The 22606-nt window shown below is 37.7% G+C and overlaps 2 protein-coding genes across 11 annotated transcripts in view; one reads left to right on the forward strand and one right to left on the reverse strand.

Moving 5' to 3' along the window:
- Positions 1 to 22606, reverse strand: part of NF1 (neurofibromin 1) — a 232559-nt gene that overhangs the window by 193604 nt on the left and 16349 nt on the right. The gene's annotated exons all lie outside the window — the stretch shown is intronic.
- Positions 1 to 22606, forward strand: part of OMG (oligodendrocyte myelin glycoprotein) — a 411522-nt gene that overhangs the window by 126284 nt on the left and 262632 nt on the right. The gene's annotated exons all lie outside the window — the stretch shown is intronic.

Genomic DNA, 22606 nt, shown 5'->3' on the forward strand with positions numbered 1-22606 from the left:
TAGCTTTTCTAAAAGTTTATTATTACTTCAAAATTTTTAAAAGATTAAAAAGTTCTGGTTCAGTGCTAATTCCATATAGGTTAAACAGGTTTTGGAGGTATTTACATCAGCATTTCTATGGAGAAATTGCGGCTGAGCTGCATATAAACTTGTAAGTGAAGTGGCAGCATATATCCTATTCATAGGTTGAAAGTTATACTGCCCTTAGGAATGGCAGCTTTCCAAAATCTGATGCTCAAACAACGCAGGATTCCAGAAGAAAAAGTGCCTCCAAAAGCTACAAAATAATTTTGTTCCTAAACTCAAATAAACGTCTCCTGGTTCTTAATTTAATTTATAGACAAGTCCCTTGTTCTCTACCTGTAAGTACTAACATCTAGCAATGGTTTATTTTTGTAATACAACTGGGCTAGAAGTTGATCCACTGATGGAGCGTGGTACAGTCATTCTCCAAGATGACTCCCCATGAGCCACACCTCCTGATATTCACACCTCCCACATTGTAACAGGGTTGGTCACTCTTAACTACTAGAATACCACAGAAGTGATTATGTATCTCCTCCAAGGTTAGGTTATCAAAGGCAGAGGCTTTCATCTTGCACTGCCCTGTCTTCTCTCCCTTTCTCCCTTATTCTCTCCCTCCCAATATCTATCTCTCTCTTCCTCTCCCTCCGTAAGTCCCTCCCTCCCAATATCTATCTCTCTCTCACCCTCCCTCCCAATATCTCTCTCTCTAATTTTGTGATTTCTCTTCACCTGCTCTAGAGAAAACAAAGAACCATGTTTTGAGGACACTGAGGTGGTCTTTGGAGATGTTCACATGGCAAGGAACTAAGGCCTTCTGCCAACAATCAGGCAAGTGAACTTAGATGTACATCCTTCCCCCAGTCAAGCTTTCAGATCCCTGCAACCCCTGCCAACAGCTTGACTTTAACCTCAAGAGAGACCTTGAACCAGAGGCACCCAGCTAAGCCACTCACATTTCCTGACCCACAGAAACTGTGAGATAATAAATGTCAGTTGTTTAAGCTGCTAAATTGTGAGGTATTTGTTTTGCTGCAATAGATTAACTAATACATTGTGAGTCAAAGTGCTGAAAAGGCTAGCGGACACCAATCACAGACCCCCACAAGAAAAAAGTAAGATTTTGTCCCAACAGATCCCTGCTGGCTACACGATGGATAAAAGATAATGTTTAAATTCTGATCAGAAGACTATCATTCTAGTGAAGAAACACCACCAAACAAATGCCTTAGTAGTAAGAAAAAAAGTAGAGTATTTCCTGATTCTGAAATTGCAAATCCTTCCCAGCCTCTACGTTGCCCAGAATTCCTAGTATTCTTTCAGATTTTGGGGTTTTATTTTTTTGAAGACTGAGAATGTTCTCTGTGTCGGGTACTATGTTGGGTGCTGCAGATGTAACTATGAAGAAGTTAAGAATGATCTCTTAAAAAAAAAAAAAAAAGAAATACTTTTCAAACACCAAAATTTCTATACCATAAGAATTTTTTTAAGTGATTCTATGGATATATTTTTGTTTTATTGTTAACACAAAACTTTTATTTTTATAAATTAAATGCTAGAGGTCTTCTGTTTGATTATCCAATATAATAATACTAGAGGCCTGGTGCACGAATTCATGCACCAGTGGGGTCCCTAGGCCTGGCCTGTGTGATCGAGCCGAAACCAGCTCTCTGACATCCCCCGAGGAGTCCCAGATTGCGAGAGGATACAGGCCAGGCCGAGGGACCCCACCGGTTTACAATCGGGGCCAGGTAGAGATGCGGGAGGGTGGGTCTGGCCTGACTCGCTCAGTCCTGAACTAACCTATCGGTTGGAGCATCTGGCCCCTGGTGGTCAGTGCACATCATAGCGAACAGTTGAGCGGGGCCTTAGCATATCATTAGCATATTATGCTTTGATTGGTTGAACGGCCGACTGGTTGACCGGACATTTAGCATATTAGGCTTTTATTATATAGGATTCCTGTAAATAATATAATTACTAGTTAATACTTATTGAGCACAAGTACCAAGCACTAACCACATTCTATATGTAATCTCACAATTATCATTATCCCAGTTAATCTCCTAGTCTCATTCTCTGCACTCTCCTCTCATCTTCCCACTCATTCATATTTTCAGAGATGCCATTCTTTTTCTTTTTAGAGAGAGTGGAAGCTAGGGCGGGAGAGAGAGACAGAGAGAGAAACATGAATGTGAGAGACATACATCGATTAGTTGCCTCCTACATGGAGAATAAACCTGCAACCCAGGTACGTGCCCTTGACTGGGATAGAACGCAAGACCCTTCAGTGTGCAGGATGATGCTCTTCCACTGAGCAACATGGGCCAGGGCCAAAGATGCCATTCTTCTTTTTATTTATTTATATATTTTATTGATTTTTTTACAGAGAGGAAGGGAGAGGGATAGAGAGCTAGAAACATCGATGAGAGAGAAACATCGACCAGCTGCCTCCTGCACACCCCCTACCGGGGGATGTGCCCGCAACTATTGTACATGCCCTTGACCGGAATCGAACCTGGGACCTTCCAGTCCACAGACCGACGCTCTATCCACCGAGCCAAACCGGTTTCGGCCAAAGATGCCATTCTTAAACCCAAGAGCAGGTCTCCCATATATGCTCTTTGAGCCTCCTTGACTTCTATATAGTTCTTAAAATAACTGTAATTAAATAACCAGATGATAAGTTGTTTAATATTCATCACTCATGCAAAAATGCAAGTTCCATGGGAGTAGATAAGGTATCTTTTTTGTAACCTATTTTAACCTTGGGGTTAAGTCTAAAAAGGCAACTAATAAATGCCTGCTCAATAAAAGAATGAACTACAGTCCCGCATCACTTAATAAGGGAGATACCTTCTGAGAAATGCACCAATAGGTAATTTCATCGTTGTGGGAACATCATAGAGTGCACTTATACAAACCTAGATGGTATAGACTACTACACACTTAGGCTATCTGGTATTGCTCCTAAGCTACAAATCTATGCAGCAAGTTACTATACTGAATACTTGTAGGTATTGGTAACACAATGGTATTTGTGTATTTAAACATAACTAAATATAGAAAAGGTACCGTAAAAATACAGTATGAGATAAAAAATGGCAAGCCTATATAGGGCACTTACTATGAATGGAGCTTTACAGAACTAGAAGTTGAGTAAGTGGTGAGTGAATGTAAAGGTCCAGGACATTACTGTACACTACTGCTGACTTTAAAAACACTGTCCCACAGTTCTCCCCTGCTTCCTGTCTGTAACTTCAAAGCTGTCAGAGCTGCTCCACGAACAGGGATATGGACTGCACTGATTGGAAATACTGAGGAGAAACTGGGTAAAGCACAGATAAGCGTAATGGTGACTTGTCAAGAGGGAGTGAAAGCTGGCCTGAGGATCAGTAAGAAACAGAAATCTAGATGGAGAAATAAAGGAACATAGGGGATTCTCATGGCACTGTGGTTTTGGTTGTTGTATGTTGGAGCAGTGGTCAGATTAAGAAACTTTGTGGTATTCATGGAAAAAAAAGAGGGTGTTTAACATGGAGAAGGTATAGAACTGAGACTGAGGATTCAGTATCTTTTTAAACTATTATGGATAGTGTTACATTTCCTACTATTTTAATGCAAATATTTTCCCCTAACCCCCCATCCTCCTGCCCTTTGGTAACCATCAGCTTGTTTTCTGCATCTATGGATCTGTTAGAATTCAGTATTTTGACATTGGAAACTTGTTTTAGTTCCACTGACACTCTCTAGCATTGATGTGATGGAAAATATAAACTTATCTTTATTGGTGCTTTACATCATTACAACCTGAAAATATTTCCAAAGTACAGAGACAGGTAGTATGCACTTCCATTCTACCATAGAAAGCTTTTAACTAAAGTGGCAGTGGCTCTTAATACTTGTTAAGGTAGCTCTTGTGGAGCTGTGTTCTTATACAGGATCTTAGGTTCTCAACAAAGAATTTACAGCAATGTACACTGAAGACCATCAAGCTAGATGGAGGGGGTAGGGTTGGAACCCTCTATGCTGAAACAGATTAGTACTCTGTGCACTCAAAATTGAGGTGTGGTGAGTGAGAATCTATTGCCAAGCCCCACATGAGAAAAATTTCTAATGAGCCACATACATATTCTTCCATTTCTTATATGCCTTTCTGCTCCATTATATATGGGGCCACTGTTGTATATGTGGTCTGGTGCTGAACAAAATGTCGTTATGTAGTGCATGACTATAGTGTGTTACACTGACTATCTCCTTTAAAAACAACATCTTTATTAACTTTTGTTTCTGCTAGACTATCATCTAGTCTATAGATAATTTGGTGATTTCAAAGGAAAAATCAAACAACTATTTCCTTCATTTACATCTTATAAACTTGAACCACAAAATAGTATTTCCACAATAATCCTATTACTTCCTAATTGAGTGAAAATCCCCATACCATAAACCACCAGCCTCTTCCCTCCCTCTAGCTCTTAGAATCCTGGAACCAGACATATATCTTTCCCTGGTAAGCAACTGAGCAGCACTTTTCCAGAGAAACTGAATGCCCAAAGAAAGACCTGCATTTGGAGAGATTTCAACTATAAAGCTACCTTATCACAAACTCATCTATAATAATAAAAGTGTAACATGCTAATTAGACTGAACAGCCTAACGACCTTCCGGACGTCATTCTGGACAAAGCCGTGGCAGCGGGAGCCGAGGCAGAGGTGGTTAGGGGTGATCAGGCAGGCAGGCGAGCAGTTAGGGGTGATCAGGCAGGCAGACAGAGTGGTTAGGGGTGATCAGGCAGGTAGGTGAGCGGCTAGGGGCAATCAGCAGGCAGGCAGGCAGGCAGGTAGGCAGAGCCGGTTAGGGGCAATCAGGCAGGCAGGAGAGCAGTTAGGGGCAATCAGGCAGGCAGGAGAGTAGTTAGGGGAGATCAGACAGGCAGGCGAGTGGTTAGGGGTGATCAGGCAGGCAGACAGGCAAGCAATTAGGAGCCAGTGGTCCCGGATTACGAGAGGGATGTCTGACTGCCAGTTTAGGCCCAATCCCACATGGATCCCTAAGAGATCGTGCCTAAACTGGCAGTCAGACATCCCCCGAGGGGTCCCAGATTGCAAGAAGGTGCAGGCTGAGCTGAGAGGACACCCCACCCCACCCCACCCTCACCTCCCATGCACAAATTTCGTGCACCGGGCCTCTAGTCTACAATGAAGTTCATGTACATAAGCTTCCAATTCTCTCACATTTAAAGGTAAATATTTAAAGAGAGATCAGAGAGCCAAGCATAAGGAAGGCTCGTTAACATGAAAGAAAGGGAACCAAGTAATATGCACACATTAATTTTGAGAGAAAAAAATGACAATGCAGGCATCGATGAGAAGAAAACTTCACACTCACATAATTATATACATCCTGAAAGACATTGGGAAAAATTTTAAAGAATGCTATTTTAAAAAGAGAGAAGTGAGAATAAAGACCAGTGAAGAACATTCAAAAAATTAAATATGTCATGAGTCCCTGAGCTACTCCTAGGTTCACTGGTTTGCTAGAAGGACTCACAGGACTCAATATATAGTCACATTTACAGCTATGAGTTAATACAGCAAAAGGATACAAAGCAAAGTAAGTAAAAGGAAAAGATGCGAGATCCAGAGTAAACAAGATATAAGCTTCCAAGAGTCTCCTCCCAGTGGAATAAGACCAGACATGCTAAATTCCTCCAGCAATGAATTATGACAATACATGTGAAATATTGTCTACCAGGTAAGTTCACTGGAGACTCAGTGCTCAGGGTTTTTATTGGGGTGCCCTCTGCCTAGCACATACCAAAGTTCCAGGCACCCAGATGAAAATCAGGTGCTCAGCATAAATCATATTGGCACAGTTTAAGCACAGAGTGCCATTTTTATCAAGGTATGCTAGGAACCCTTCCAAAATCCAAGTTCCCAGACACCAGCCAAGAGACAATCTAGCAAGTAGAACTTCCTGAGGATAACAGTCTCAGGCCTGCAATGTTAACTTCCCACGGAGTGATAAAATAAAACATTATAGAGTTGTAAGATAAAGTCAAGACTCTATCCAGGAAAAACAAACAAACAAAAGAAAACACTATGAGAAAAAAGTCTCTAAAATTACATGATCAATTCCAATATATGAAAAAGAAGAAAAAAAAAGAAATTAACAAATAATTAATATAAGAAACTTCCCAGAAACTCATAGATACAAAAAACAGACTGCCAGCTGTTAGAAGGGAAGGGCTTGAAGGTCTGGGTGAAAAGGTAAAGGGATTAAGCAAATAAATAAATAACATCATAGACACAAACAGTATGGTGATTGCTAGAGGAAAAGGGGTTGGAGGAGGTAGAAGAGAGTAAACGTGGGATAAATGGTGAATAAGGAGTCTTGACTTCGGGTGATAACACACAATATACAGATAATGCACCATAGAATTGTACACCTGAACTTATATAATTTTACTAACCAATGTAACCCCAATAAATTAAATAAAAATTAAAATTATATTTAATTGAATTTAAAAAATAAAATTGGCAATCAAAAAAGAAGAAAGACATTTCCTATGCCTGAAGAACATGAGTCTCCAAACTGAAAAAGATCCATTAGTTATCCAAGTATGTTATATTGAACTGAAGAATAGCAAAGGCAACAAAAAAACCCAAGGACTTCTAAAAATGAAAAAATAAGAAAATAAGTTTGCTTACAACATTATAGGAACTGGAATGGCATTAAATTTAGCAATAATCTTAGTGATAAACTGAAAGGCAATGGTGAAATGCTTTCAAAATTCTGATGATAGTTTATTTTCATTTTAGAATTTAATACACAAATTATCAAATTAGGAAAATATAGAATAAAGGTATTCTCAAACATGTAAAGTCTCAAAATTTATTGCTTCTGGATTTTTTATTCAGCAAACTGTTGAGGATGTGCTCCAAACTAATGGGATCCATGGGACAGAGAAATCAACGCAGGAGAGAAGCAATGGGGATTTCCAAAATGACGATGAAGAGAGAACCCAGACTGACAGCTGCACACCTGGCCTAGTAAGCAGCTAACCCTAAACCAGGGAATGGGGTGAAGTCCTCAGGGAAAACTATTTCAGTGAATAGATTAACAGGTTTGACTTTGTGTTAAAAGCAATACTAAGAGCATGTTAATGGCATAAAGAATTAACAGGTATTAAAAACAAAGTAAATGAAAAAAGTGAAGCAGTTACCAACTTGAGGCACAAAACGTTGTACGAGAAAATAAACTTACTCACTATACACTATTTGACTCAGCCTCAAACAATATTATATATACATCTAATTACAGTCCCAGAAGGAGATTAATGTATTATTAATAAGAGGCAATATCTGAAAAGGTAATGGCATACCAGTTGATCCAGCAATCGTGCTCCTGGGGATTTACCCAAAAGAGTTGAAAACATGTTCACGCAAAAACCTGTACATGAAGTTTATAGCAGCTTTACTCATAATTGCCAAAACATGGAAACAACCAAGATGTCCTTCAGTAGGTGAATGAACAAATAAAACTGGTACCACCAAAGAATAAAATATTAATCAACACTAAAAAGAAATGAGCCATCAAGTCACCAAGCTATGAAAAGACTTAAATGAACCTTAATGCATACTATGTAAAAGAAACCAATTTGGAAAGGCTACATACTGTATGATTCCAACAGTACAATATTATATGAATCTATAAAAACAGTACAAAAAAAAAAATCAGTGGATGCCAGGGCTGGGGGTGGGATGATAAACAGGAAGAGCACACAAGATTTTTAGAACAGTAAAAATACTCTGGCTCTAGCTGAGGGGCTCAGTTGATTGCAGAGTCATCCCATAAACCAAAAGGTTGTAGGTTCGATTCCTGATCAGGGCACATATTTAGGTTGTGGGTTGGATCTCCAGTTGGGACACATACTGGAGGCAACTGATTGACGTTTCTCTCTCATGTCAATGTGTCTATCTCTTTCTCCCCCTTCCTTTCTCTCTATAAAACATATCCTCAGGTGAGGATTTAAAAAAAAAATACTTGACCCAGCCAGTATGGCTCAGTGTTGAAAACCGACCTATGAACCAGGAGGTCAATTCCTGGTCAGGGCACATGTCCCGGTTGCAAACTCAATTCCCAGTGGAGGGCATGCAGGAGGCAGCTGATCAATGATTCTCTCTCATCATTGATGTTTCTAGCTCTATCTCCTTCTCCCTCCCACTCTGAAATCAATAAAAATCTTTTTTAAAATAAACAAAAATACTCTATAATAATGGGTATATATCATTTATACATTTGTCCAAACCCATAGAATGTACACCAACAAGTGTGAACTTTAAGGTTAACTATGGACTTGGGGGTGATTATGATGGATAATGGATTACGATGTGTAGGTTCATTCTTGGTAAAAAGAAAAAAAGAAATGTGTGTGTGTGTGCACACGCACGCGTCTGTGTATGTGTGTGTGTGTGTGTGTGTGTATTTGTGTGTACCATTCTGGTGCATGAACCAGAATGTGTAACAGCATGCGTGGGGGCAGAAAGTATATGGGAAATCTCTTATCTTCATCTCAATTTTGTTACAAACCTGACACTGCTATAAAAAATAAAATCCTAAAAAAGCCAAGGTCAACTGTAAAAAAAAAAAAAAAAAAATTTTCAGAACTGTTAGACAATGACAATCCTCAGCTCCAAGAAGTCCAAAAATCCAAAGCAGGATAAAAAGAAATCCATACACCTACAAATATTTCAGTGAAATTGCAGAACAACAAAGAACAAAGAAAAGAACTAAAACAGAGAGAAAATATCACTTATAAAGTAATGGTAATTACTGACAACTAAATTCTCAACAGCAATGAGAGAGCTCAAAAAGATAGTTAACTGATTATCATAGAAAGAAAAATAAGAATAATCACCACAACAAATCCGCATTAAAGGAAATTCCAAAGAATATGCATCAAGCAGAAGAATAATGAACCCAGAAAGAAAGTCTAGTCTGAGATTCAAGGGAAAATTTTTTTTATGTTGGACATATAAAAGATGCATAATAAAATGGCATAAGTGAATCCAAGTATACCAGTAATCACAGTGAATATAATGGGCTAAACTCTCCACTTAGAAGAAAAAAATTCAGACTGGTCACATATGTGCTATCTACTAGAGATAGACTAACGAGGGCACAAAAAGACTGAGGGCCAAAAAATGGGAAAAGATCTACCAAGCTAATATGAAACAAAAGTAAAGTGGAACCAACTTAGGCAAAAAAAACAGTAGAAATAAAGTGGGTCACTAGATAATAACGTAAGAATCAAATTACCTGAAAGATATCATTTTAAACCTCTATGTGCCTAATACAACACATACACACATCCCAAAATTGACATATCTACAAGAAAAAGTTACAAAGCTACCAATACAATGAAAGATTTTTTAATATAGATATCTCAATAATAACATGTAGTAGGAAAAAAAAAATCAGAATTTAGAAGAGTTGACCTGCTTCTGCTTAATAAACTTGATCAAAATGGTATTTGTAAAACTCATACCCAAGAACTAGGAACTACACATTATTTTTAAGAACACATGGAATCTTCATAAAAATGAGACCATGCATTTGTGTAATCACATTCCAAGGTGGTCCCCCATTATCCTTGAATTTTATTATCTAGGCCTTTGTAAAACCTCTCCCAACTTGTGTATCAGGGTTGTTCTGCATGACCAATCTATACTAATAAAAGGGTAATATGCTAATTAGACCAGGAGACCTTCCGGACATCCTTCTGGACAAAGGCATGGTGGCGGGCCGAGGTAGAGGTGGTTAGAGGCGATCAGGCCAGGAGGGGAGGACAGTTGGGGGTAATCAGGCCGGCACGGGGGGGGGGGGGGCAGTTAGAGGCAAGCAGGCTGGCAGGGGGGGTAGGTGGGGGGGCAGGCCGGCGGGGGGGCAGTTGGGGACAAGCAGGCTGGCGGGGGGGGGCAGTTGTGGGCTAGCAGGCCGGCAAGGGGGGGCAGTTGGGGGTGACCAGGCTAGCAGGGGGGGAGGGCATCCCTGGGGAATTGGGCCTAAACCGGCAGTCGGACATACCCCAAAGGGTCCTAGATTGTAGAGTGTGCAGACCGGGCTGAGGGACACCTCCCTTTCCCCCGTGCATGTATTTTGTGCACCAGGCCACTAGTATAATATGGCAGAAGAAAAGGCATGTCACTTCCAAAGGTCATAAAAAACTGTGGCTTCTGCTTCTCTCAGATCACTAACTCTGGCAGATACCAGCTACCATGTCACAAGCAGCCCTATGGAGAGGTCCATGTGGAAAGGAACAGAGAGACCTTTTGCAAACAGCTAGCAAAGAACTGAGGCCTCCTGCTAATAGCTGTGTAAATGATTAGCTCAGAAGTGAATCCTCAAGACCCAATCAAGAGCTTGATTGCTACCTCATGAAAAATTCTGAGCCAGAAATACCTAGCTAAGTTACTACTAGATTTCCAACACTCAGAAATGTTACCCATAATTAATGTTTGCTGCCCCTAACTGCTACATTTGGGGAAATTTGTTGCATAGCAATAAATAACAAACACAATGCTCAAGCCAATAAAGCTAACTTCAAATCTGAAATTACAAACCATATTCACTGGCCACAGTACAATTAAGATAGAAATTAATAACCAAAAGAAAATGAGGAAAACTGAAAATCAAGAAACACTGGAAGAAATGACAAACCATAATGGAAAACAGAAAATATCTAGAATCAAAATATAATAAAAAGCCAATTTGTGAGATATAACTAAAGCAGCATTTAATAAATGTTATAGTTTTGAATTACATTCAAAATTAATGAACTTAAATCCAACTTTGAAAGTCAGAAAACCACCTCACAACCATTAGGATGGCTGCTATAAAAATAAATAAATCACCAAAACCAGTTTGGCTCAGTGGATAGAGCATCGGTCTGCGGACTGAAAGGTCCCAGGTTCGATTCCGGTCAAGGGCATGTACATTGGTTGCGGGCACATCCCCGGTAGGGGGTGTGCAAGAGGCAGCTGGTCAATGTTTCTCTCTCATTGATGTTTCTAGCTCTCTGTCCCTCTCCTTTCCTCTCTGTGAAAAATCAATAAAATATAAATAAATAAATAAATAAATAAATAAATAAAAATAAATAAATAAATAAAAATAAATAAATATTGGCAAGGATGTAGAGGAATTGGAACTCTTGTGCACTATTCGTGGTAATGCAAAATGGTACAGCTGCTGTGGAAAACAGTATGGTGGTTCCTCAAAAAATTAAAATAGAATTCCCATATGATCCAGCAATTCCAGTTATGGATATATACCCAAAATAATTGAAAGCAGGGTCTAGAAGAGATATCTGCATACCATGTTCATAGTAGCATTATTCTGCATAGCCAAAAGGGGGAAGCAATCCAAGTGTCCATCAAAGTATGACAAGATAAAGAAAAGGTGGCATATGCATACAATGTAACATTCAGCCTTTAAAAAGAAGGAAATTCTGACACATGTTACAACATGGATGAACTTTGAGGACATTATGCTAACTGAAATAAGTCAGCCATAAAAAGACAAATACTGTATGATTCTACTAATATGAGGTACCTAGAGTATTCAAATTCAGACACACAGAACATAGGGCCTGGGGGAGGGAGGAATGAGGGGTAGGTAGTTGTTTCATGGTTACAGCTTCAGTTTTATAAAATAAAAAAATCCAGAGATTCTTTGCACAACAATGTGAATGTACTTATATACTGAACTATATACGTAAAAATGGTTAAGATCGTAAAGCATATGTTATGTATATTTTACCACAATTAAAAATAAAATTAAAAAATCAAGAAAAAGACAACAGAATAAACCCAAGGAAGAAAAATAACAGCAAAATGAACAAAACAGACAATAAAATTAACAAAGGTAAGAACTGTGTCTTTGAAAATACAAATGAAATATACAAACAGAAAAAAGCAATAAAAAAATAAAGGAACAAGTAAACATTAGGAGTGAAAAACAGAATATAACTTCAGTTCCCATAGATTAAACAAGTCATAAAAAAATATCATGGCCTACTGGTTTAGCTCAGTGGATAGAGCGTCAGCCTGCGGACTCAAGGGTCCCAGGTTTGATTCCGGTCAAGGGCTTAAGAAAAAAAAAAAGTATCATGAATAACAAGCTGAAATGGACAGTCTTAGAAAAATGTAATTTATCAAAACTGATATAAGAAAAAAGAATAAAAATAGTCTCGCAATAATTTAAGGAATGAATTCAGTGGTTTAAAATTTCCCCTCAAAGAAAGCACTGAACCCAAGTGGTTTTATTGGAGTCCCAACTTTAAACCAATATATAATTCCAATACTATATAAACAATGCAGAGTATATAAAAAGATAAGCTCCCTAAGTAATTTTATACAGGTAGAATAATCTTGATATGAAAACCAAGCAAGCAAATATGAGAAAGGAAAATTACAAATTGACCTTACTGAACATAGATTCAAACATCCTAAACAAAAATGCCAGCAAATTTAATCCAGCAATCAATTTTGACAACAGTATGGTCATTACCATAGAGAAAGGGGGTGGGGAGAGGCAGAAGAGGGTAAAACGGGGGATAAATGGTGATGGAAAGAGACACACAATCCAACATACAGGTGATATATTATAGAATTGTATACCTTAAATCTATATAATTTTATTAACCAATGTAACCCCAATAAATTCAATTTAAATAAATAAATTATACATTTCAACCAAGAACAGCCTCAGAAATGGAAGGCTAATTTAATTACTAGAAATCAGAAAATAATGATAAACAGTATAAACAGACTAAAGAAAGAAAAATTATACAATAACCTCAAAGGAGATGGAATAAGCATTTAATAATACTCAACATCCATTTAAGAATTTTTAAAATTAGCAATCTAGAAGTTAGCTTCCTTAATCTAATACGAATATTTATTTTTAAAACTTACCAACACTATATGTAATAGCGAAATAAAATAAAAATATCTTTCCTTTTAAGATCAAAAACAAGACAGAGGTGGCCAACACCATCACTCCTATTCAACACTGAAAAACCTCAGTGGGTTCACAGAGAAAAAGAAAATAGCTATAGAGATTGAAAAGTAAGAAATAAAACTGCAACTATTTACAGATGATAGAAGATCAATACAGAAAATCCAAAAGAATCTAGAGGTAAGTCATAAAAGTGATGAGTTGCTGGACATAAAGACAAAATACAAAAGATAGTTACATTGCTATACAAAACAATCAGAAAATGCAATTTTAAAAAATACCAAGTACAAAGAGCAACAAAAAATTCTAGGAAAAAATCTGACAGTTGACGTGTAACTTATTTATATAATGCTAAAATTATAAAATGTAATTGAAGTGAATTTTTAAAAGATAAAATAGAAAGCCATATTATATTTTTAAACAGGAAGCTTCAATATCAAAATGATGTCAATCAATTCTCCCCAACTTGATTCAAAGACTCAATGCAATACTATTCAAAATCTCACCACCATTTCTCAGAAAATCAAAAGCTGATTCTAAAACCAATATGAAAAAGCACTGCCATGACTTTTCCTGAAGAAAAAGGTTGGAGAATTTACCATACTTGATACTGACTTGCTACAAGCTATAATAATTAGAATAAATAATCCGGTGGGTTACTGGGACCAGGACAAATAGCAAAATATAGAGCACAGAAACTAATCCCATGCATATAAGGAAACTTAATTTTCAACTGAGCAAGCACTGCAGATCACAGGGAGAAGAATGGACTACTCAATAAACAGGCTGGAACAATCAGTTACTTGTTATCACATGGAAAAAAAATAAAAGTGGATCCTTACACAAAAGAAAGTCCATGTGCATTAGAGACTTCAGTGTAAAAGTAAAAGCTTAAAAAAAATCTTTTCGAAAATAATAGGGAAATATTTTAATGACATCAAAGGAAGGAAATGACAAACACCAAAACTAAAAAAAAAAACACACAAATACTAAAATTCTGATAATTCAGCAACATTAAAATTAAGAACTTCAATCACTAAAAGATACATAAGAGAGTCAAAAATCCAATCAAATGGAAAGGATATTTGCAACACATGCAAATATCAACAATAAAACATAAACCATATAGAAATTACTATGAATCAATCAGAAAAAGTTAAACAAGCCAAGTAGAAAAATGAGCAAATACATATATAGAGATAGAGAAATAGACAGAGATATAGATATATATAGGTATTTCACAGAATAAGAAACAAACAGTTCATGAATATCTGAAAAGAAGCTAAACCTCATTGGTAGCCAAAGAAATACAGATTCAAATTACAATGATATACCATTTCTTACCCATCAGATAGCTAAAAATTAAAAAGACAGACAATACCAAGCATTGGCAAGGACGCAGAGCAACAGAAACATTTATACATTGCTGGTGGGAGTGTCAACTGGTATGATCACTTTAAAAAACAAAACAATTTGGCATTACCTAATAAAGCTGAAAAAGCCCATATCCTTCTTCTTCTCCAGGATATATACTCTAAAGTCCTGTACATGCACAAGAGACATGTATAAGAATGTTCATAAGCAGCATTGTTAGTAATAGCAAAAAACTAGAAACAGTCCAACTGCTCATCATTCATAACATGTATAAATAAACTGGTATATTCATATAATGAAATACTCTATAGCAATAAAGTTGAATATACTACATACAACACCATGGATGACATAAAAAAACAAAGCCTGATGTTTATAAAATAAATCAGAAAAATATTTTCAGTATTGTTCCATTATATAAAAATAAAAAACAGGCAAACAAAACCATACTTTTGAGGAGAGAGATACTATAAAGAAAAAAAAGAGAAAATTTTAAATACAATTCAGGGTAGTGGTGAGGAAATAATAAGAAAAGGAATGTGATTTGGACCATACAGGGGTTTCCAAGGAATTGGTAACATTTTACTTCTTAATCTGAATTTGGATTGACAAGTGTTCAAAGTATTTTTAAACTATAAGCTGTACAAACATGTTTTATATATTTTTGTATGTTTAAGTTTTAAAACACATTGTAAGTCATAGATAAAAACTACTAGAGAATACATGCAAATATATGCTTCCTGACACACTGTAAAAAATAGGGGAGGGGGGAAGATAAGCAAACCCGGAAACTAAGTGTTGTTCTACAGTAGAAATAGAACTGTAAAAAATAATTATAGTTTAATTAGTAAAATAATTAAACTATAATTATTTTATGGACACATACATGTGTAATAAAAGTATAAAACAAGGCAGAAAGTATAAAACAGGGCAGGACACATGTATGTGTCCATAAAATAAGCACCAGACAGAAGAGAATTGGATCAGGGAAGAGAACAAAGAGAGCTTCAACTATCACTATGATCTTTTGCAAATTAGAAGATTTATAATTTAAAAATATATATCCTCTCCCAAAAGAAATATATGGAAATATTCTCCCTCTTTCCCTCCCTAACATATACCCACAGAGAGAGAAAGAGCAAATTTTGGAAGAGCAAAGAAAAACCTTGCCACTTGGTATTTGCCACTATCTCTCAAGCGGGTGCATTCAACCTTCCAGCTCTTGCTTTTAAAATATACATCAATTTAGCATCTGACAAGGCATTAAAAGTGGTTGCCAGTGAAAAATATCTCCATAATATTTCAGTTCACACTCAATACAAATATCCAAAGCTGTTAAACACTTCCTGCTACTCCTGACAACCAATAATCACAAGTTATGATTTTCTAATTTAATAGAAATAAAAATGTATCTACAGAAGTTGATCTACACTAAACTGAGCTGGACAAAGATACTTTGATGAAATACTGCATATAGTATCATTCCTCTCACTAATATGAACATAATTACAATGCTTTATTTTTATTTTCATTTTAAAACTGTGATTTTCTCTAAAACTCTTGATCCAAGAACTTCAACATTAATGTTTAAAAAAATCACACACAAAAACAAACAAACAGCCAAATGCCTAGATTTCACCAGCCTAATGTAAAAGGTATTTCCCCTATCTTAAGGCAATTTGGTCTGATTCTGACTCCCAGTTATTGACAAATAAATGACTTCTTTAAGTCTCATGTTTTTTTAATCTTCAAAAGAGATGCAAATTTTGCATTCTATTGCATAATACAGCCATATTTGTTTAAATTTAAAAAATCTTTTTCTAAAATAAATTTAAGTAAATCATATTCCAACAAGACTGCCAAAATATGCTTAAATGTTGGAGCCTAGCACACCAACTCAGACTTCAGATACACATGCCTAAGCATGAGAAACATAGTATGTAATTTACATAGAGTTTACAATGTTGAATACTGGTTCATTCCCATATGAAACCCAAAGGAGAAAAAAATAATTAAAAAGTGCCACTTCAAAAATCACTATTGAAATAAAACACAGGAAGTGGGTAAAAAACAAAATAGATTTTTAAAGTATGTGAACTATTTCGATAATGATACTGATGAACTTTGAATATGGACCATGTATTAAAAAGAATAGTATTGTTCCATATTAAATGCCCTGACTTTAATCATTGTACTCTACTTAAGTAAGGGAGGTCCTTCTTTAATCTTAAGGTACGCTGACGTATTTAGGAGTGAAGAAACATGATGCCTACAACTTACTGTCAAAAACCTCCTCCAGGGGGTGGGAGTGGCCAGGGACAGGTCAATGGGGGGGAAAAGGAGATATATGTAATACTTTAAACAATAAAGAATTTTTTTAAAATCCATGTACAAACACGTGGGGGTAAGGAGAAAGGGAGGTAAAGAGAAAGGAAGGAAGGGAGATGAAGGGAAAGAGTGAGAGAGAACAAATAATAAAACATCGAACAAATGGAGCAAAATATAAATAATTAGTAAATCTGGATAAAGACTATGAGGGGCTGCCCTGGCTGGGTGGCTCAGTTGGTTGGAGCATCATCCTGTACACCAAAAGGTTGCAGGTTTGATTCTCAATTCTCAGCAGGGCACATACCTAGGTTGCAGGTTTGATCCCGTTGGGGCGTGTATGGAAGGCAATGAATTGCTGCTTCTCTCTCTCTCTCTCTCTCTCTCTCTCTCTCTCTCTCTCTCTCTCTCTCTCTCCTTCTTGCCCCCCCCCCCCTAAAATCAATAAACATATCCTCCAGAGAGGATTTTTTTTAAAAGGCTATGAGGGGCTTTTATACTATTATTGCAAGTTTTCTGTCAGTTTTAAATTATTCAAAACTTTAAAAGTACATAAGTGACACTGGCAGCCCCAGAACTCCAAGGTAGTGTTTACCTACCAAAACAATTTGCCCCCATTTTAGGTGGTCATCATTTTAGCTAACATTTTAAATCACATTCAATTGTGAAAATTATTTTCCTAACACAATTCTTTAAAAAAAATCAAATTTCTAAATCACCCTTTTCTAGTTACGTGAAAAAAATAATGCAGTTGATGTTAAAAATGAAAACAAATATCCAAACAGTAGAGTCCAAAAAGCCGAAGCTGCATGTCTGCTGTTTACCTCTGGGATTCAAATTTTTAAGAACATATTAACAATTAAATATTCTAGCACAATTCACAAATTGTAAATCTTAATTAAAAACTGCAGAAGTCAGCACAATCAGTGAAGATCCCAATCCAGGCTTACCTCCTTCCTAAGGCTGAGAAAACAGTTTGTGAATGGCAAAGATTCTATGTGCTAGTTGTAGCATGGTATTTAAAACAATCCCAAACTCATCACAGGGAAGGAAGAGGCTTTTCATGTAACACAGTTCAAGCACCTGCCACTGTGCTTAGTTTGCAACTAAGCCTGAGCTACTTGGTCATGTACTAATGGCCATTTGTTACAAGAGGCTGAATGAAAGAATTGCATTCATTAAAAAAAGAAAGATACAGCTCAAACTAAACTTGGACTCATCACAAAGAAGATAAAGCCTACAGAAATTTAGCTCTAGGGTTGAGTCCTATAGAGTTCATATTGAGATGACCCACTATTGTCTACTTTTAACCATTTCCTCCCTATGTAAAAATGATTCCCTTATAGTCAATCAGGAAAAAAAAAAGTTGATGTTACGAAATACACATTTTGCATAATACATTAATCTTCAACTTATCTGAAAACTAATATGCAAATGAAATTACAGAGGTGGAAATGCTCTCTGGTCCATAAGTAAGCAACAATTTAAGAACATAAGGAAGCCTGGCTGGTATGGCTCAGTGGTTGAGCAACGACCCAGGAAACAGGAGGTCATGGTTCAGTTCCCAGTCAGGGCACATGCCTGGGTTGCAGGCTCCAAGCCCAGTAGGGGGCCTGCAGGAGACAGCCAATCAATAATTCTCTCTCATCACTGTTTCTATCTCTCTCTCCCTCTCCCTTCCTCTCTCTGAAATCAATAAAAACATATTTTTTTAAAAAAATTTAAAAAGAACCTAAGGTAAAATTAGATATTTGAGCCAACAGTCCTCCTTCAAGCAAATTTTTTAAAATCTCATTTTACAGCAAAAGAAGTGCAGGAATGGACTATGGACCTTGGAATTCACTGATCTTACCGCATACCCTATCACCCGGAGGCATCTAATCTAACAGAATAATGGAATGGCCTGCTTAAAACTTGGTTACAATGCTACTAGAGACCAAATCCTCAAGTATATCCTTTGAATTAATAACCAGTATACATTGTTTTCTCCAAAGCCAGAATACATGTGTCTGAGAATCAAGTGGTGTAAATAGAAGTGGTTTCTCTCCTTATTATCCCTAAAAAACCCATTAGCATAATTTTTGCTTCCAGTGCCCTACAGCTTTGCTATCTGTTGGTTTTGAGGTCTTGGTTCCCAATAAAAGAATGATTTCACCACAGTCCATTAAATTAGAAGTTGATACTGTTTCATGATCACTGTACCATTAAATTAACATTTTAAACCTCAGCACTACTGACATTTTGAACTGGATAATTCTTTGCTATTGGGGGCTATTCTGTGCGTTACAGGATGCTGCCCTCTACCTAAAATACTCTGGACATTGCCATGTTCCCTAGGAGGCAAAACTACTCTCAGTTGCAAACCACTGCAATAAATCGACAGGCAAAGAAGGGGGTCATCTGACTGATATAATTCATATGGGTAACTTACATAGGAGATACCAGATACTGCTACATAAAGAGGACAGGGAAGACCCTGCCTATAACCCTGAGGATTATCTGAAATATCTCTTATACATGTGTAATAGAAAATGTTAACAGAAAGAAAAACACAAAGCAGGACCACTTAGGATTCATATTCTTCAGTAATGAAGGTTTGGGTTACCCCACCAGCAAAGGTTCTGATGAGGGTAAAAGAGAACATGGAATGGGCAGAAGAATCCTAATATATAAAAACCCAGAGTCCATTACGACCAACCAAAAGCTCAACCAAACACCGGAAGTCAGTCCTGCAGTCAGTGCCGCTGGTGAAGGTGCAGGTGCAGCGACCCAGCACTGACTGCTGAGGGGGCTGTGGATCAGGCCCAGAGAGAGAGGCAGGGTCTGATCCACAGCCTCTGTGGCAGCTGTTGATCAGCCATTGCCCCTTTCTTTCTCTCCGGGCTTCGCCAGCAGCTGTGCCTCTGTTTCTCTCCGGGCCTCCGCAGGGGCTGCTGATCAGCCCCACCTCTCTGATCAGGCCTGGAGATAGGCCCGGAGACACTGACTGGCATAGAAACTGACCAATCAGTACCAAATGTGGGATAACTGTGAGGAGCCAATGGTTGCCTAGGAGGTGGAGATTTTGACGCTGACTGGCATAGAAACCGACCAAACAGAACCAAATTGGCCGGCAGGGGAGGGCAGTTGGGGGCAAGATCAGGCCGGCAGGGGAGGGCAGTTGGGGGCGAGATCAGGCTGGCAAGGGAGGACAGTTGAGGGCAAGATCAGGCCAGCAGGGGAGGGCAGTTAGGGGCGATCAGGTAGGCAGGCAGAGGCAGTTAGGGGCGATCAGGCAGGCAGGCAGAGGCAGTTAGGGGCGATCACGCAGGCAGGCAGAGAGGGGCGATCAGGCAGGCAGGCAGAGGGGTTAGGGGCAATCAGGTAGGCAGGCAGAGGCAGTTAGGGGAGATCAGGCAGGCAGGCAGGCAGGTGAGCGGTTAGGAGCCAGCGGTCCCAGATTGCAAGAGGGATGTCCCCAATTGGAGAGGGTGCAGGCTGAGGGATCCCCCCCTCCATGCACGAATTCGTGCACCAGGCCACTAGTGTAGTTATAAAGATGAACTACAATCTCTCAACTAGTTAACTGAAGCAAGGTCTATAGTAGTTATACATATTTTCTTCTTTGCTTACTAAAGAATATTGTATGTGAGTGTACAAACCAATTTCTTCTATCTTCTCAATATATTATACACATTTTATTAGTAAAGGTTAACTCTGTAACTAAGTCTTTAGGTAGCAAGATATTCAGAGACTATGAATTTGAGGCATAATTAGCATAGCCTAGAAATGAATGTGTGACTGACACCCAGAGATGGATACAATGAATATTAGACCTTGGCTCCTCATTTTGGGAAGAGACTAAGGACATCTTCATTTTTACAAAAAAGACTTTCATTTTCTTAGATAAAAGTATAGAGTGTTTGCAGTTTGTACACAAGATCAAATATCTGTATAAAGACATGTATGGCTGCTAAGTAGCCAAAGGGGTAGACTATGCCAACTGCTAAGTTGCGGACTCTCATCTCCACATCTATCCTTCTGTACTTTGTTTTCTGGTGGTGGGGCTACCGTGCAAACTACATTTCTCCTTTGCCAGCAGGCTCCTTGTTATTAGGCTCTGCCGAGGGTACACCAAGGTATTGTAAGACTGGAGAAGGGACAAAGGACATGATTTTTCCTGTTTGCTTCTTGTTCCCATCAGCGTCACTCCAGCTGAATTTTTCTTTACAGTCTAATAACAGAAAGAACCCTTACATGTATTCTAGTTTCTAGAAGTCAAGCAGAGAATTATACTGTCAAATGTTAGCTGACTTCTGTGATATACAATCAAAATTGTTGTTAAAAACAAACAACAATCCCTGGCTGGTTTGGCTTAGTGCAGTGGTCGGCAAACTGCGGCTCGCGAGCCACATGCGGCTCTTTGGCCCCTTGAGTGTGGCTCTTCCACAAAATACCATGTGCGGGCGCGCACATACAGTGCGATTGAAACTTTGTGGCCCATGCGCAGAAGTCGGTTTTCGGCTCTCAAAAGAAATTTCAATCGTTGTACTGTTGATATTTGGCTCTGTTGACTAATGAGTTTGCGGACTGAGGGGTCCCAGGTTCGTTTCCAGTCAAGGGCACATGCCTGGGTTGTGGGCTCGATCCCCAGTTGGGGGCGTGCAGGATGCAGACGATCAGTGATTCTCTTCTCATCACTGATGTCTGCATCTCTCTCTTCCCTCTCCCTTCCTCTCTGAAATCAATAAAAATATAAACAATACAAAAACCTTATGGCCTCATTAAAAGCAAACAAAATCGATAAGCAAAACTCAATGTATTTCTATATATTAGCAATAATCAGAAACTAAAATTAAAAAATAGTATCTGTTAAAGTGGTAATCCTCCCAAAACTAATCTAGGGTTTAATACAACCCCTCACAAAATAGGCTTTTTTACTGAAATAGAAATAGACAAACTGATTCCAAACTCATGGATATGCAAAGGATCTACACTAACTAAAACAATCTTGAGAAAGAACAAAGTTGGAGAATTTACAATATCTGATTTCAGATTTACTATAAAGCTATAATAATAATCAAGGCTATGTGAACTGGCAAAAACAATAAATACAGAATCTCACTAAGTACAAAAATTAACTAAAAATTAGTCATAGACCTAAGTTGTAAAAACTAAAATAAAATTTCTAGAAAAAAACATACGAGAAAATTCGTGTGGTTTTGTGTTAGACAATGGTTTCTTAGATATACTATCAACATTTTCTTTTTTTAAAGAAAAACTGATAAAGTGGTCTTCAGCAAAATTAAGAACATCTGCTTTCAAAAGACTTTGAGAATAAAAAAGCTAGAAACTGGGAGAAAATATTTGAAATCACATCTCATAAAAGACTTGTATTCAGCATATATTGTAAATTCTCAAAACTTAACAGTAAAAATAAATCAAAAAATTTTATGGTCAAAGATTTGAATAGACACTTTACCAAAGAAAATACTCAGATGGTAGATAAATAAGCACATGGAAAGACGCTCAATATTATTAGTTATTAGGGAAATGCAAATCAAAACCATAATGATATACCACTCCATACCCACTAGGATGGCTATAATTAAATTTTTTTTCAAGAAAAATAAGTGTTGGCAAAGATGTGGAGCAACTAGAATGCTCATATACTACTGTAAAATGTTATAATCACTTGGAAAAGAATGACTGCAGCTTCTTAAAAAGTTAAAATAGGGATCCTTTGCAGGGACTTGGGGAGCCTGAGGAGCACAGATCTAAGTTCTTGGCTCCCCTGGAGAAATGAGGACTTGACTCATCCCCAGGATGGACCCTAAATTACTCCTTATTGTCTAGGACAGTGGGGCCCTGTCCTCAGGAG

Source organism: Cnephaeus nilssonii (assembly GCF_951640355.1).
Source record: "Cnephaeus nilssonii genome assembly, chromosome: 19".
NCBI lineage: Eukaryota > Metazoa > Chordata > Mammalia > Chiroptera > Vespertilionidae > Cnephaeus > Cnephaeus nilssonii.